The sequence below is a fragment of the Mesoplodon bidens genome (genome assembly GCF_964165515.1).
Source record: "Mesoplodon bidens genome assembly, chromosome: 1".
NCBI classification, from domain to species: Eukaryota; Metazoa; Chordata; class Mammalia; order Artiodactyla; family Ziphiidae; genus Mesoplodon; species Mesoplodon bidens.
The window spans coordinates 103,935,583-103,948,545 of record NC_138176.1 but is presented as its reverse complement, the minus strand read 5'-3'; the positions used below and the strand labels follow the sequence as shown (position 1 = coordinate 103,948,545).

Genomic DNA, 12,963 nt, shown 5'->3' with positions numbered 1-12,963 from the left:
CACGCACGAAGACCTCCTGGCATCTTTCAGGGTGCCGCTCCATCTGTCTGACCCTCCTCAGCCCCAAGCCAAGCCATCATCTGTTTCCTTCCTCTCTTTACTCTGAAAACAGCGAGCCCCACACCTGTCATCGAGGGCACCGTGGCCTGGTCACAGGTGGGTGCCGGGACCGGGAGGCATGCGGCTTGGAGGCCAGGCTGCTGTGCCCGCTGTTCTGCTCTTCTGAAGCATCTCAGTAGGGTACTTGGACCCGTTGTCTTGCCCAGGTCCTGTTTGTGGGGTCTCTATAACCCCCAGCCAGGGCCCTCGTCCCCCCTCTCTACAGCCAGGCATCTTGCACAACACACACCCAGGGCATCTGACTCTTTTCCCCGCCTCCGCCCAGGAGTCAGGACCAGCCCAACAGCGCCTGCGTCCCTGCCCCACGGGCCTGCCCCCAGCAGCTCAGGGCCGGTTTTCTGAGAAAACAGAAGGCTTCGGGGCTCAGGGGACTTCCCACTTGCTTGGTGAGGGGCCTGCCCATCAGGCAGGGCTGCCAGTGACAGTCGTAAGTGTGGGCTTCCTAGTCACGGCCCGCATGAGGAAGTGGGCTCTGTCTCCCTGGGAGGGTCCCTCCCTGCTGGGTCCTAAAATAGCCTTGCTCAGCCCCATAGGCTGCCGGCTCCCGACTGCAGGAGGGGCTGCCCAGCCCGCAGCCTGGCGGGTGTCCAGAGCTCCCACGGGGGGCCCTGCGGAGACTCAGGGACTCTCCTTCCCTGTGGCGTCTGACCTCTTTGCTCTGCTCACTGTTGGGCCACCTGATGCGTCAACAACAGGCCCCAGGTCCCAGCCAGCACCCAAACCCAGGGGACAGGAGTTTGGCACCAGAACACCTAGACCTGGGGTCAGTGGGCTGGGAGGCCGCCCCATGCCTCAGTTTACCCACCAGAGAATGAGAATGAAAACACCTCCTACAAGGAGGTCAATGGATTAAAGGACGGTGCTCCTGGGTTACAGCTGCGTTTAATAAATGTGGGCTGGACAAAGGGAGGAGATGGTTTGGGGAGGTCTGGCCAGAGCTTTCTCTGGACCCGTACTGAACAAATGCCTCGAGGGCCATGCAGACCTCGTCCACCTCACCAAGAAGCACCTCTTGAGGGTTGTCTGGTCACCCATTGTACTGGGGTGACCAGTGCACCCCCAAAGTCATGTCCACCACTAACCTCAGAAGGTGACCTTATTTACGGTATGCAGGCCTCTCACTGCCGTGGCCTCTCCTGTTGCGGAGCACAGACTCCGGACGCACAGGCCCAGCAGCCATGGCTCACAGGCCCAGCCGCTCCGTGGCATGTGGGATCTTCCCGGACCGGGGAACGAACCGTGTCGCCTGCATTGGCAGGCGGACTCTCAACCACTGCGCCACCAGGCAAGCCCAGGTGACCTTATTTGGAAACAGGGTCTTTGCAGGTGAGGTTAGGATGAGGTCACACAGGACCGAGGTGTCCCTGCATGCCTGGGGTCCTTATAAGAAGAGGAGGGACACAGACACACCTGGGATGCTGTGTGAAGATGGAGCCGGAGGCCAGGGCAATGTGCCCCACAAGCCCAGGGACGCCTGCAGCAGCCAAGAGCTGAAGGACCCTCCCTTAGAGCCCCCCCCCGGGAGGGGGGCACCCTTCCCACACCTGGGCTTCAGACTTCCAGCCTCCAGAACTGGTGGAGAATTAACCTCTTTTGTTAGAAGCCCCCAGTTTGTGGCCCTTTGTTACGGCAGCCCCAGGAGAGTAGTCGCCCTGGGTCCCCCGTGCCTTGAATTTCTCTGCTGTAAAGTTGGCGTTTTGGGAGGAGGATTAAGTGACCTCAGGCATCAGACGCTAGCTCAGCACCGGATACAGGAAGCCTTGTTATTCTCAGGAGCTACCACCCTGCAGCGCTAAGTGTCCTCGCTTAGTTCTCATGACGGCCTGGAGGAGCACCACTGCGCCCATTTCACAGAGGAGCCCTGAAGGCTCCGAGAGCAGCTGTGCCGACTCAGCCCGGCCGGGGGGACTCTGGTGGGATTTAAACCCAGGTGGGTCTGAGTCCAGCCCTCGACACCCACCCTGAACCTGAGCATACCCTCTATGGTTATGCCTCTATCCACAAGTTCAGCCACAGCACCGCCCCCCGTACCCAGCCCCCCGCCCCGTGGGAGGCTACACCCCAAGGGACCCGCAACACTAATTCCCGCCAGTGTGGCTTTGCCATCTGTCATCTCTAAGAAACTCCCACAGACAGGGCTTGGGGCTCCCGGCCGGGTTGGGGGGGGCGCCACTGCAGGCCGGGGGAGGGTCTCAGTGATGTGCTGGGACCACACGCCCAGGGCAGGACCTGGTGCTCTGAAGCCTTGGGTCTGGGTCTCCCCTAGAACCTTCCGGTTGGAGCCCCTGGTCAAGTCACTCGTCCCGTTTGTTGATGGAGAGGAGGCCCAAGGGTGGTGACCTCAGAGTGGCCGGGTCACAGCTACAGCGCCACCCAAGCCGGGACACATGTGGTGTCTGCCAGAGGTGGCGTCAACCCAGGGTGGAGGCCCACTTGAGGCCCCCTAGACCCGGAACCCTGCTTGCTGGTGATGTTACTGCGTCCTGGCCAGACCTTCGGGACGCGCTGGCTGGTTGCCTGCGTGAAGTGGGGGTCAAGCGAGATCACGGGAGTGACGGTGCTTTGTCAAACCTGACATCATCACTGGGGCCATGGCTGCCGGCTGGCACGGGGTGCTCCCAGAGCTCTGCCCGGGAGTCCGCTAACCAGTGCCCACAGCCCTCCGGCCTCCCCAGACTCCAGTCCTGCTCCCTCCCAATCCCAAAAGGTCAGAAAAGTCTCCAAGAAAGTGAAAGGCAAGACGGCTCAGATCCGACCGTGGCAAGACCCAGCTCTGTGGACGACGCCTGCTCAGCCGTCCTCGCCCGCCCGTCCAGCGCCCCGTACCTGCACCCTGCTCTGCAGGACTGCAGCACCAGGCGGCCGCTCCCAGCTCCTCGCTGGCTCACCCCGCAGGTCGTCTCCGCCGCCCGCAGCCCAGCTGACTGCACAGTGGCCGCCACCGCCCCTTCTTCCTGCCCCACTTCCTCCCTGCACCGGTGCCTCCAGAGAGAGGCAGGCCCCACGCTGCTGCACCGCCCCCGAGGGCTGGTTGATCATTAGCTCTGTCCTGGACCAGCTCCAGGCCCTGCCCCGCCTGCCCACGGCCTGGCACCCAGGCTCAGACATGGAGGCCACCCCGCCTCAGCTGCCAGGATTGGGGAAGTCTGACAGCTGCCCCCCCAACCTCAGCTCTGCTCTCTTCCTCTTCCACTTACCGCACACACATGCATGCACACACGTGTGCACATACAAGACATGCATGCGCGCACGTGTGTGCAAACATACACACATGCGCGCACACACGTGCATGCACATACGTGCAGCTCCTTCCCTCTGCCCCGGTACTGCCCCGGCCCGTTGGCCCAGTCAATGGGAACGCGCACAGGGGACAGCTGGGCGTCTGCTCCCCTCCCCTCTTTGCCTTTCCGCTGGGCTCCAGGCCCGACCTGGGTTTGACAACAGGGTATCTCAGCCCTGCCTGGGAAGCCAGAACTGGGTCTCCTGGGTCTCAGACAAGAAGCAGGAACTGAACACAGGTCGGCCACTGGCCCTAGCCTCCCATCTGCTCTCAGGCCCTCACGGAGGCAGGGGTGTGGCTCTGGTTGCTGGCCCCAGCCCAGACCCAGGAATCAAGAACAGAGGGCCACCTTCTTCGTCCTGTGCTTAAGAAAGGCTGGACTTTCACTCATGGCCTGGCTTCATGACCAGGAACATCTCTGAGTTCAGTGGTAATGTGCCCATTTTACAGACAGGGAAACTGAGGCCTTGGACATGATGGGGCATGCCCAAGGCCGGTGACAACTAGAAGGTGAGCCCAGAACCAGGTCTGACAGACACTGAAGCCCCTGGGCTCGGTTTCTAACTGCGGCACTGCTGACATCTGGGGCGATTGCTCTTTGTCCCAGGGAGGGGGTTGCCATGTACACTGTGGGATTTTAGCAGCATCCCTGGCCTCTACCAACTGAAGCCGACCCCAGCTGTGACAACCATTCACATCTCTAGACACTTGTCTCCCGGGGGCAATGTCACCCAGAGTGAGAACCACTCAGGGCCGAGATATTTCTGGATGACCCCCTCCCACCCTGTCCGTCCTTTCTCAGATCAACTCCCAGCATTAATGCAGTCACCCCAATGTCACAAACTCCCTCCCCTCCCCAGTGGGCCAGAGCCCAGGCGTGAGGGGGCAGCTGGAGACGTGGTGGGCACGTGGCCAGCTCACACCGGCAAGGTCCCCACTGAGGGCCAGCATGAGGCTCAAGCCCCGCACAGAGCAGCTCTGGCCACTGAGGTCCAGGGCAGGCAAGCCACTCCCTCTGGGGGCCCCAGAAAGGCCAGGCCCAGAATTCGGGCTGCCCACACCCGGGCCGCACCCCACACGCCACCAACATGCCCGGGGACCACAAGGCAGGAGCCAGAGGTTCCAGGTGGCCATTTTCACAGTCCCCCAAGACCACAGGCCAAGTAACGGGGGAGGATTGCACGCCACCCCCTGGGTCCCAGGGGGCCAGGCAGCCGCTCCCACCAGCAGCTCTCCCTGCCCACCAGGGAGGTGTGGCCTCCCCAAGCCTGGCCTCTGTCTGTGGACTGGGCACCCCCAGTTCTCCAGCCGGCTCTCCAGAACCCCACATTGGGCAGAACATGAGCTGCTCGCTTCTGCTCCCTTTGTTTTTCTGGAAACTGTGTTGAAAGAGGCCCCAGACCGGCTCCACATCCATAAAAGGGTCTGGACGCGTTTCCTCTCCTGGCCATTGTGCCCCGCTGCGGCCCGAGACCCCGTATCCTGTTTGTCTCTGTAGCTGCGTTCTTGGCCCAAGGCCGGGGGGTTTCCAAGAGCCTCCCCCACTGGGCCCAGCATCCTTCAGCTCTGCACAGAGCACCCCAACTCTGCATATTGTACCCCAACTTCACAGAGTACACCCCAACCCTACAAGTGCACCCTAGTAGCCTTCCAGAGGAAGAATGCAAGCCTTTCAGGTGGGGAGGGGCTTTCCAAATAAGGGGTCCCTCCTGGAACTTGCACCACAGGGCAGCCCTATATAGCCCTGCATGCAAGAGGCTGGTTTCAACCCCAGCCCAGCCCAGGCTTCGGGTGCCCCTGAGAGAGCCTGTCACCCCCTGGGCCTCGCTTCCTCCCTTTTAAATAATCAACTTGGGCTTAGAGATCTCTAAGTGCCCTCCCAGGTCAGCAGCTCTGATCCCTGCAGGGTTGTAATAAATTCCAATTATCACTTGCCAAAAAGATGCTAGATCCATGGATTGTAGCCATTCCAGTGTATTACCACCATCCCACTGGACTGAGTAGCAAACGGGCTTAGGAGAGGCAGGACCTGCCCCGGGTTGGGTCACACAGCCCCCAGGCAGACACCAGGGCTGCCCAGGCCCAAAGCAGACCCCCGACAGTCTAAGGCATGAGACACACAGCCAGAGGAAGAGCTCTCAGGAACTTCCTGTGGGAAAACCTGTGGCCACCCACCAGCAACCCAGCTGCAGCTTCTCTTTAACCATCCCTGTGGGTCTGAGGTGGCCCCCTCCCACCTTCAGCCCGCCTAGACTCTGCTCTGCCATTGTGGATGGAGGTTCCCAATGAGCTCCCAGGACAGCTCCCGTCTGATTCCTAGACCATAGACGCTGGCCCTGGGCTGCCATCCAGAGCCGGGGGACAGGAGCTGTGGGGTGCCCTGCCTTCCATCCTCTGCTTATTTTTTAACTCATGGAGCAAATAGCAACAACTGTGATCCTACAAAGACAAAAAGCAATTTGTAATTTTGTCATGTCATCTTAGAGCATTTTCAGTCCTCTGGGGCTGTGAGGGGCTGTATCAGCACAGTCTTGGGCCAGGAAAGGTGACCTAGTCCAACCCCCAGGCCCAGCTGGGATCCTCTGGACAGCCTCCCTGGCACGTGGTCCAGCCTCTTGGTGGGTCCCCCACTCCACCTTGTGACTGCTCTGCACTTTGGGGTTCAGAGCTACCCCTGCCACCACCTATCTTGGCTCCATCACCCCAGTTCTGAATTCAAGTCCCCCCCCACAAGAGGGCTCAGACAAGTTGGGGTTACAGACTTGGAAACAGACTGGGATGATGTAGCACGATCTGTGCAGTGCCAAAGGAAGGGGAAGAAGAGGGAGGTGAAATCTAGGACGGTTTCCTGGAGGTGGAGGCTCCTCAGCTGACTCTTGGAGGAAGAGGGACTAGGCAGAGAGAAGGTGTAAAGGTCTGCCTGGGGACAGGGCCAGCCAGAAGAGCACGTGAGCCTGGCCTGCTCCAGGTATGCAGCTTGCTGAAGCATCCCACAGCCACTTCTGGTGGCTGCAGATTCTGGGGGCAGGTCACTCTCTCGCCCTGAGGGTTAAGCTACCACAGGCCATAAACATAAATGGTGAATCCCAGGAATGCAGAGGCCCTGGAGAGGGGGTGGGTGTAGGGTTGGGGGACAGGACTACTCCCTGCTGGGTCTCTGCAACAGCCCAGACAGTGGAACCAAGACGTACAGGTGATTCTAGAACAGGGGCAGCAGATGCTTTCCATAAAGCAACAGAGAATAAATAGGTTTGGCTTTTCAGGTCATAATGTGGGCTCCACCACAACCCTGCAGTTACAGCCTGAAAGCAGGCTTAGGTGACAGGAAATGAGTGGGCCTGGCCTGGTGCCAAGAAAAACTATTTGCAAAACAGGGGTGGGATTTGGCCCTGGGTATGGGCCCTGCTCTAGAGAATGGGGCGGGATGGGGAATTCATGGAAAAGCCCCTCAGGATCACCCTGCCACGGATGCAGGAAGGAGTCACCACAAAACATCCCCTGCCACCCTGGAATTGGGATGTGGAAAGGTTCACCATTAGTGAAACAGGGAAGAACAGAATCTGACTCCATGTTGGATCTGTTTCTTTTACTTTAATCTTTGCTTTTTGTTGCTTTTGTTACTATAGTAACTAAAAGGATGCTGCCTATAACTGCAAGCATACTTAATGGCCTGCCTTGGGGAACCCTGCCTCTCTGCCTGAATGTTAAACTAAAGTGCCTTTGTTCACCTCACAGGAAGACATTCTGACCCTGCCCACCTGTGAATGGCTGCAGAAAAGAAATTAATGCATCCCCTCCCGGAGGCTGGCCAAGCCAGGAGGTATTTTGCAAGACAGGCAAAAAAAAAAAAAAAAGCCTTTTTGCTTTACTTCCTCCCTGTCTCTGTTCTATAAAAGAAACTGGCATCCAGACTCGGATAAGATGGTACTCTAGGGGACTTCCCTGGTACTCTAGGGGACTTCCCTGGTGGTGCAGTGGTTAAGAATCCACCTGCCAATGCAGGGGACGTGGGTTCAAGCCCTCCAGGAAGTTCCCACATGCCGCGGAGCAACTAATCCTGTGCGCCCCAATTACTGAGGCTGCGCTCTAGACCCTGCGAGTCACAACTACTGAGCCTGTGTGCCACAACTACTGAAGCCTGCACACCTAGAGCCCGTGCTCCGCAACAAGAGAAGCCACCGCAATGAGAAGCCCACACACTGCAACAAAGAGCAGCCCCCGCTCGCTGCAACTAGAGAAAGTCTGTGCACAGCAACGAAGACCCAACGCAGCCAAAAATTAAATAAACAAATAAATAAATTTATTTTTTTAAAAAGATGGTACTCTAGAACATTAGTCCGCCATCTTCTCAGACGCCCGGCTTTCCAAATAAAGACACTATTCCTTGCCTCAACACCTCGTCCCGATTTATTGGCCTGTAGTGCAGCGAGCAGACCGAGCTTGGATTCGGTAACATTAGGAGAGCAACTCAGTAGAGAATGGTGGAGCCGGCACCAGCACCAGGCAGCCTGGAAGACCAGTAATGACCAGAGAGCTGAAGACCGTCCTGTGCTTGACACTGGCTCAGGACACGATACAGGAAGCTGCACCCTTCCTCCCTCCTCCCGCTGGTTAGGACTGTAACTGCTAAATTATCGAGGGTTACCGAGAACCAGCACTTAAGAATGTTCCCAATAAAGACAGGTGATTGGGCTGCGAGGTAGCAAAGTTCGTCCTTCAGGTTTCGGGGGGACTGAGACTTGGGAAGAGGAAGCCCCTCACCCAAGGTCACAGGAGGGGGTGGACCCAGTGCTCCCACTGGTCCACGCCAAGCAACGCCCCGTCACCTTTCCTGGTCTCTGGCTCCACATCTGTCAGATGCAGATGTGACCCGACTAAAGCCATCTCCCAGAAAGACACTCCTTCCAAGGCCAGTGCATTCCTGAGTCCCACCCGGGTCTAAGGAGCAATCTGCCTGAGATGTCCTTCCTTTGCACATCCAAGTCTGTCAGAGCCCGGGACAGAGAGAGAAGCTGCTAGTCTGGAGCCTGGCACCTGGCTGCCGCTGGACCTGCTGAAAGGGCTAGAACCATGTGTGTGCTCAGCAGAGCTCGGTCTGTGTTTGTTGTTTCTGGCCTTAGCAGCTGAAACCAGGCCCAATCAAAGATGAACAGAGCTCTAGGCCCCGTGATTTCAGGAACTGCTCTTTGCAAAACAAGGATATCGGGACCAAACAGCCTTTCCAGATGACTGATGGCCACCCGGGCCGGGTCGAAGGCCTGCAGGAAGCGGTCAGCTGTTCCTGTGGACCAGAGACGCCACCCGCAGTGGCCGTGGCCCCCGCCCATCCGGCTGTGTCCGGGCAGGCGTCGCCCTCGGCCCAGGAATCGCTGACTCTGCTCCCCTGTCTCCCCTCCTCGGCCCACGAGCTGGCCAGGTGCCTGGGTGTATTTGTGCCTGGGACTCCTCCGCATTCAGAAGAGGGGTGCTCCCCCGTCAACACCCCAAATAATGTGACAGGGCACTCGGAGGAAGTTGGTAAGAAAGGACAAAGGCTGTTTTCACAGCCTATAAGGGAGCAAGGCCCGGACTGGCATGTCCTCCTTGTCACATCCTTAGGGGGGCCCTGGGGTACCCACCAGTTCAAAGCAGCCCCCTCCTTAAAAAAATAAGGGATGGGGTGGGAACTCCCCTGGTGGTACAGTGGTTAAGACTCCACGCTCCCGATGCAGAGGGCCCAGGTTCAATCCCTGGTCGGGGAACTAGATCCCACATGCTACAACTAAGAGTTTGCATGCCACAACTAAGGAGCCAGTGAGCCACAACTAAGGAGCCCTCGAGCTGCAACTAAGACCTGACACAACCAAATAAATAAATATATATATATAAAATTAAGGGACGGGGTTTTAAGCGGCCACACAGCTGGCAGTGGCCATGTCTTAGAGGTTCCTCCCATCATAGGACAGGCTCGTCCCACTGCCCTGGACCATCCATCCCCTGAGTCGTGGGTGACCAGGAGGCGGCTGCCTGGAGGAGATGGGAGTAGGGGGCTCTGGACTGGGATGCACGGCGTGGCCTTCACGGCTGCTGTTTTCCCTGGGAGCCTGAGGAAGTCACCAGCTCATAACTGAGACCCCAGGGACACCCCGATCCCATGGGCCCTCACTCCCCAGAGCACCAGCATTCCTGAAGCGGGGTGTGGCAACCACTGGAATTCTGGATATTATCCAAGACCAGGCACCAGGGGATGGATCTTGAACTTGGCTGTGCAAACATTAACCCAGGCCCCAGCACACACTTCCCAGAGGCCTCCCAGCCAAGACCCACCACAGCAGGTGGGACAGGGCAGGAGGGCTGGGGGGAATTTCTGAAGGCCCCCCCCACCGATGTCGCTCCCTGCTGTGCCAGAACTACACGTGGGTGATGCTGGCTGGGGGGGTAGCCTCCGTTTCAGCCCCTGTTTCATCCATTTCATCCATTTGGCTACTTCTCATCTCTGCTCCCTTCCGGCGACACCTCCAGAGCCTTCTACCCCAGACAGCTCTGTACCTCTCCTGAGTCTCACCTCACCCACTCCCCGAAACTGCCCTTGCCCAGGCCACCAGCACCTTCCGTGTTGCTAAATCCAATTCGCCCCTGTCCTCATCTCACTGGCCCCTCGGTGGTCACCCTCTGCCTACCTGCCACACTGCTCTGTCTACACCCGCTCTTAGGTGTGAGCGTGAAGGTCGGACACTTCAGAGCCCTCTGCCCACACTGACAGTCCAGGTGCCACCTCACACCTGGGGGCGATGCCAGGCCTTCCTCTCGGTGGGACTGGACCACTGCCCCCATTGCCCACCACCCACCCCTCCCTCCCCCGAATCTCAGAAAACAGCACCACCGGCCACTCAGCACCTGGTCCCTCACTTTCCACTAACCTGTCACACTCAGGCTACCCCGTTCCCTCGATGGTTGGGGTCCTTGGGCTCCGTGATCCCCTGTGCCTCCCCACTTCCCCTGCATTTGTACATCCTCTTCCTGGTCACCTTCTCCTCCAGGCTGTGACCTCAACTCCTGTCTGTCTCCTTCCTGCATCTCCTCCTTCTGAGGCCTCGCTGATGTGGACAAGACACCCCTTCCCCAGCCCTGAGGGCCCTGGGCACATCTGTGCTGTAACTGGGGTTTTTCTCTAGGCTGCCGCTAGGCTAACACTCGAGGACCCTCCAGGGCACTGCCAAGGAAGTCTGCGAGCGTTTGTTGAATGACTAACAAACAGGCACCTGAACAGCAGCCTCTGTGCGCAGGACCTGCCTGCCCCAGACTCTCAGAAAGGGTAGCCCCCGAGTTACTGCCTCGGATAGGGCAAAGCCATACAGGACGCTCACTTGTCTCTTCTTGCCTGATTTCCAGTTCCCCCCTTTCTTCCTGGCTCTCCAGGATGGCAGCTGGGTGGGAGGGACTCAGGTCTCATCCACAGGCCACCACAGGCTCCGAGCAGCAGCCTCGCTGCAGGTGGACATCCACACCTGCACCCTTCACACGCCCAGCCACCCAGCGGCAGGTTTCACAGGCCACGGCGTGGGGGGCCTGGCTGGAGCACCCACCGATCTGGTGCCAATCCAGGTGTGAGCCCGGGTTCTCCCCTCACCATGCAGGAGGGCACGGCCTCCACCTCTCTTCCCCCACAGAGCCCTCCTGGCTTCACAAAGGTCAGATTTTCCGTCCCAGCACCTCACATGCCAGTCCTATTAATGCCATGCTGACCCCGCACAGTACACGCTAAGGTGGCGAAGAGCACCGATTCTGCCCAGGTGTGAACCCTGGTGAGTACTTCACTCTTGCCCTGCGTCATCTGCCCAGGCCCAGCCCCCACCGGCGTGGGGAAGGGGAGCCCACAAAGGAGAGCGATTATTATCATTAAGGCCAGCGGGGGCAGGGTCCGGCTGCTGACAGCATTGCCCAGCCCCACCCTGTGCCTAGCTCAGTGTGGACACTGGAGACCTGAGTGAATGGATGAATTAGGCGACCCTGCCCTCCAGGGCTCTCGGCCTAGTGGTAAAGACAGCCAAGGAAACAGTCGGAGTGACTGTGACAGAGGGCGAGCAGAGATGCCGGGGCCACCAAACAGCCCCCATGTCAACTGGAGATAGCCGGGGGGGGGCTGCCTGGAGGAGGGGGCTCCGAGCCTGACCTTGGCACATGAAACACATTCCCTGGCAGGAAATGTACACAGCGAGCCTGGGACATGTTGTAGGGAGTAGGAAATGGGATAGAGAGGATAGACAGACAGACAGACAGATAGACAGACAACAGATCAATGGATAGCTGATAGATCCATGGATCCCCACAATGATGGGACTATGTCCAAGAGACGCAGGGGATGACAGAAGAGGTCTCGATGGCGGAAGCTGGGACAATTTAAGGAACAAAATAAAGTTGTATTGGATTATAACCCCAGGTATAAAATGAATATTCCTAAATCCATACTGATATAAACAAAAGATTGCATAACTAAGTAGTAAATGGAGGAGAAAGAAGCAAATCTCCCATGCTGCAGAATTCCAAGTGACTTATGTAGCTGCTCCACCCTCCCCAGCCCTCAGGCGTGGCTGGGCAGGTGACTTCCTTCTCAGGAGCACTTCATGGAAATAGAGGGGAAGGGTAATTTCATGGGAGGAAACCTGACAATCACCACCTTGGCCTGGGCACACATGCCGACCTCGGCAGTTATAGGTCATGTCAACAGCAGGTACCCTTGCTGGGATGGGATGAGAAGGGCACTTTACCTCTGTGACCTTCCTCTCCCAAACCCATAACCCCAGTGTCACCATGAGAAAAACATCAGACAAACCCAAATTTAGCATGTACAGGGGTGGGGTAGGGTGGCAGGAGTGAGGAGTGATGAGATTAACTCAGATTAGTAGTCAGGGAAGTCTTCCTGGAGGTGGTGACATTTGGGCAGGGCCTTGGAAGATAGGTCAGAGCAGGCAAGGGAGGTTCAGGTAGAAGTCCCAGCACGGCCAGAGGGCAGGGCTGGATGGGTAGTGAGCAGGGAGGGTGGGTGGCAGCCACAGTGAGAGGGGCCCGCACAGCCAGCCCCTGCAGCCCCTTACCAGGAACGGGAAGGAAAGTGGCCCACATGGGGGCCAAGCGACAGGATGAGATGACAGACCTCATCACGGCATCTGCATCTAGGCAACAGTGACCGAAAGAGGACAAAGGCTGTCCAGGCTGGGGGCCTTGGTGACTGAAGCTCAGGGACCAGGACCATGGGTGGTAGGCTCACAGGAGACTGATTGGGTTCCTGTCAAAGTGGACCCCCCACCCCAGTTCCTGTCTGGGTTTTTGACTCTAGTCATGAACCCAAGGGACAGGCAGACAAGGCCAGGATTTTCTAGACACAAGAAACACACATTCCTCTGGGAAAGACAGGGGCACAGGGTGGCCAGGAGAGGCCCGAGAGCTCTCTGCCTCTGGGTCTCTCATCATCACCCACCCCAAACACCCTGTCAGGCAGCAGGAAGAAGGGAGAAGTCCACACATCCCCACACTTGGCCATTTCTCGTGGGGAGGACTCGGCTCAGGCTGCTCCAGTGCCCAGA

General features: G+C 58.2%; 1 protein-coding gene across 4 annotated transcripts in view; it reads right to left on the bottom strand.

The window, feature by feature from the left end:
* Nucleotides 1-12,963, bottom strand: part of SH3TC1 (SH3 domain and tetratricopeptide repeats 1) — a 53,313-nt gene that overhangs the window by 34,821 nt on the left and 5,529 nt on the right. For 2 of the 4 annotated variants that reach the window (XM_081226782.1, XM_081226785.1), the window contains exon 1: nucleotides 2,947-3,027. The exons of the other annotated variants lie outside the window; for them this stretch is intronic. The gene's annotated coding sequence lies outside the window, so the exon portion shown is untranslated. Of the gene's footprint in view, nucleotides 1-2,946; nucleotides 3,028-12,963 lie in introns of those variants that run through there. 4 annotated transcript variants of the gene reach the window in all.